This window comes from Mirounga angustirostris, unplaced genomic scaffold (genome assembly GCF_029215605.1).
Source record: "Mirounga angustirostris isolate CCGP_5_RB_7025 unplaced genomic scaffold, mMirAng1.0.hap1 SCAF_11, whole genome shotgun sequence".
Classification (NCBI taxonomy): Eukaryota; Metazoa; Chordata; class Mammalia; order Carnivora; family Phocidae; genus Mirounga; species Mirounga angustirostris.
In genome coordinates this window covers 25,989,820-25,993,574 of record NW_026991719.1, presented here as the reverse complement: position 1 = coordinate 25,993,574, position 3,755 = coordinate 25,989,820, and the positions used below count along the sequence as shown (strand labels likewise).

General features: G+C 40.3%; 1 long non-coding RNA gene across 1 annotated transcript; it reads left to right on the top strand.

Annotated features, from left to right (window-relative positions):
- The first annotated feature begins 676 nt into the window (after positions 1-676).
- Positions 677-2,629, top strand: LOC123853620 (uncharacterized). The gene is made up of 3 exons (XR_006793176.1): positions 677-764; positions 935-1,033; positions 2,538-2,629. It is a non-coding gene; the product is annotated as an uncharacterized LOC123853620 (long non-coding RNA).
- The last annotated feature ends 1,126 nt before the right edge of the window (positions 2,630-3,755 follow it).

The following is a 3,755-nucleotide window of genomic DNA, read 5'->3' as shown; positions in this document are numbered from 1 at the left end:
AAATTTGTATGGAACCAGAAAAGACCCCGCATAGCCAGAGGAATATTGAAAAAGAAAAGCAAAGCTGGCGGCACCACAATTCCGGACTTCCAGCTCTATTACAAAGCTGTCATCATCAAGACAGCATGGTACTGGCACAAAAACAGACACATAGATCAATGGAACAGAATAGAGAGCCCAGAAATGGACCCTCAACTCTATGGTCAACTAATCTTCGACAAAGCAGGAAAGAATGTCCAATGGAACAAAGACAGTCTCTTCAACAAATGGTGTTGGGAAAATTGGATAGCCACATGCAGAAGAATGAAACTGTACCATTTCCTTACACCACACACAAAAATAGACTCCAAATGGTTGAAAGACCTCAATGTGAGACAGGAGTCCATCAAAATCCTAAAGGAGAACACAGGCAGCAACCTCTTTGACCTCAGCCAAAACAGCTCATTTCTGCAGAATGGAAGTGGAGGCGATGTGAAGAAAATACAGATCAGAACCACTAGGTGTAGCAATACTTGTAGGATAAAGAGCTTTCTGACCCCTCGAGGCAGCTCTAAATGGGAGAGTAGATCCTTCAGGTTCCCAGCTTCAGGTGGAGTCCCTCTGGGCAGGGACGGGAATTCTAGGGTTGGGGAATAAAGACCCTAATGGGAAGTGGGAAAGCTTTAGGAAGGAGAAGCCTGCATCAGGTTTGGAGCTGAGGGGCCGCAGTGGGCAGGAGGGAAGGGATGAGCCTGGGGGAAGAAAAGTTCGTGTACAGAAGACAGGTCGGTCATCTCTTCCTTTCTCCTCCCTATTACTGGGCAATTCCTGTGGGTGATAAGCAGAGACTGAAACCTCATGGGGAGGAGGGCAAGGAGGAGGAGAGGAAGAGCATCAGTGGAAAAGTTGGTTCTTAGTTACTGAACAAGATTTTCTCTTCCTTGCTTTCTGGCAGGTAGATGGCGCCCACTCCAGGAGGCTTTCCTGCCCCCACAGGCCCTTCCTGCCCTATAGAGACCCTCTGCCCTGCCCTGCTCTGATGTGGGAAGGCAAGGTTGGTAGAAGACCTGTTCCCGAGGGAGGCATTTTCTTGAGCACACAGGGACAGGAGGAGCAAGTGGGGGGCAGCCTGTCTGCATTTTTATGCTTTTTCATAGATAAAAGTAAATAACCTTTCTTTCTAGGTGAGGGGTCTCCCATTGGCTGGAGAAGTGGAATCCCACTTCAGAAAAAGAGCTCTTGTCTTGGAAGTTAACACAGAAAGCCATTTTAGTGGATTGAGTAACAATACTGCTGCCGTTATTTTTAGAAAAAGGAAATAAACCCCAAGAGGACTAATTCTTGAGGTGGTAAATGGTAAAGGAAATGGTTCTCTTGTTACACCCATGAGGGTTCCAGTGCCCTGGTCTTCTCCAGGAACAGGTGCGCTCTTCAACGGGTGTCTGTCATATGCTCAGTATGACATAGACCACATAATTTTCCCATCTGCACCCTGGGTCACCACATCCTGATCTTGAAAAGCTGAAATGTAAACTGAACTATGCTCCTTTTAGGACTCGAAGTGATTTATGTGAATTAACTTCTTGCCTAAATTTCCATACACTGAAAGTTTTTCTACACATGCTTTTGCCTCGCCTTGAGGAAATGAAACATATACACCAAGATTTGTTGATCATATGCTATTTTATATGTCAAGAGGCAAAATATTTGTTTCATGATTTAATTTGTTTCATATATATAATTTTAGGTTTCTCAGTGTTTTTAATTAGGGGATATTTTAGCAAAATGTTTTTTTTTTTTTAAAGATTTAGAGAGAGAGAGAGAGAGAGAGAGAGTGGGGTGAGGGGCAGAGGGAGGGAATCTTCAAGCAGACACCTTGTTGAGCTCGAGCACAGAGCCCAACTCGGGCCTCAATCTCACCACCCTGAGATCATGACCTGAGCCAAAACCAAGAGTCGGATGCTTAACTGACTGAGCCACTCAGGTGCCCCAGCAAAATGGTTCTGGAAGTCAGTCTTCTTGGGTTAAAATCCTAGCTCCGTAGTTATTAGCTCTGTGTCTCTGGAAAACCTAAGAAACTTCCCTGGGCCTCTGTTTCCTCACATTTAAAATAAGGCTAATCTGGACCCTGTTGGGAGGATGAAATAAGCTAATACATTTCAAATTTTGAGAATGGTTTTTACTTATATTTTTTTCTGAGAATAGTTTTTAGAGCCTAGTAAGTGTTCATTAAGTCTTATACCTGCCATTCAAGCCCAGAATAGTTCAATAGAAGGAAGGGCAAGAGAACAAGCTTAAAATCACCAAGATCTAGATTTTCATCTAAATTCCTGGTCCTTGTTTCATCCAGAAAATTGCTGAACCATTCTGAGCTTCAATTTCCTTATTTGTGAAATGGGAATAATGCTATCTACTGTGTGAATGTTACTGTGAGGCTTAAATAAAATAATGAAATAACTATGTGTGGTAGACATTCTAGTCTCAGAAATATAAATGTAAATGAATGCTCAACCTGCCCTACCCAAATCCCCTATTAACACTGCTCTCTGGTCTTCTAGGTCAGCAGTTCTCAAAGTACAGTCCCCAAGACCCTTCCAGGGAGACCAGGAGGTCGAAACCATTTTTTATAATAATACTAAGAGGCTATCTGCCTTTTTCACTGAATTGACATTTGCACTGAATATGCAATAGCAATAAAAAGAATTCTGGCTCCTTAGTACAAATCGAGGCAGGGGCACCCCGCTCTCTATTAGTAGTCATTTTATTCTTCCCCACCACACAATGACAGTTAAAAAAAAAAGCTGTTGAATTCAAGAACGTCCTTGATGAAGCTGCACAAAAGATTAATTTTATTAAGTCTTGACGCTTGAGTAGATTTAAAAAAATTACCTGGAATGAAACATGAAGCACACATAAAGCATCTTTGCTGCGTACTGAAGGAGAATTGATGCTTTCAGGAAAAGTCCGTGAGTGAGTTGCAAGCTGAACTAGCAGCTTTTCTCATGAAACACCATTTTTACGTGAAAGAACAATGGACAAACTATGGCTATTCAGACTTGGAATTTTGGCAGACATTTTCTGGAAAATGAATAGAGTCTGTCACTTCGAGGAAAACAACTGATTGTATATGTTGCCTATGATAAAAATTCAAGTTTTCAAATGGAAATTAAAATTTTAGAAAATTTGATCCACCATTATCATCTAGCCAGCTTCTCAATACTTAAGGTCTTTCTGTTGAGACTGTGATATTAATAAATGTGATTTTTTGACATTATACAATATGAAATGTGCAAGCATTAGGAAGAACCACAAAACTCACAGTAGTTTTTCAAATGACCAACGCATAATACAAAATCATGCCTGAGTAAAAGATATATTCAAAGTATAAGATACACTAATGGATTTTAATGGAACAGGGCATGAAAAGTTCACTGATACACTTTCAGACTTCACATAACAAAAAACCTTTACAAAGTTAGCACTTAATGAATTATGGTGTGTGTCTAAGAAGGATCTCTGCAATTATCTGAAAAGCCTATTAAAATACTCTTTCCTTTTTCAACTGCTTATTTCCAAGAGGCTGGATTTCCTTCATATACTTCAATTTGAAGTCTTTAAACAAAACAACATAGTCCGATTAAATCCAGAATCTAGCTGTCCTCTATAAGCCAACATTAAGGAGATGGACAAAAATAGAAAATGATTCTACTCCTCTCAATGGTTTTGGAAAATAAATTTTTCTTTAAAATCATGTTATTTATATTGTATTACTACTT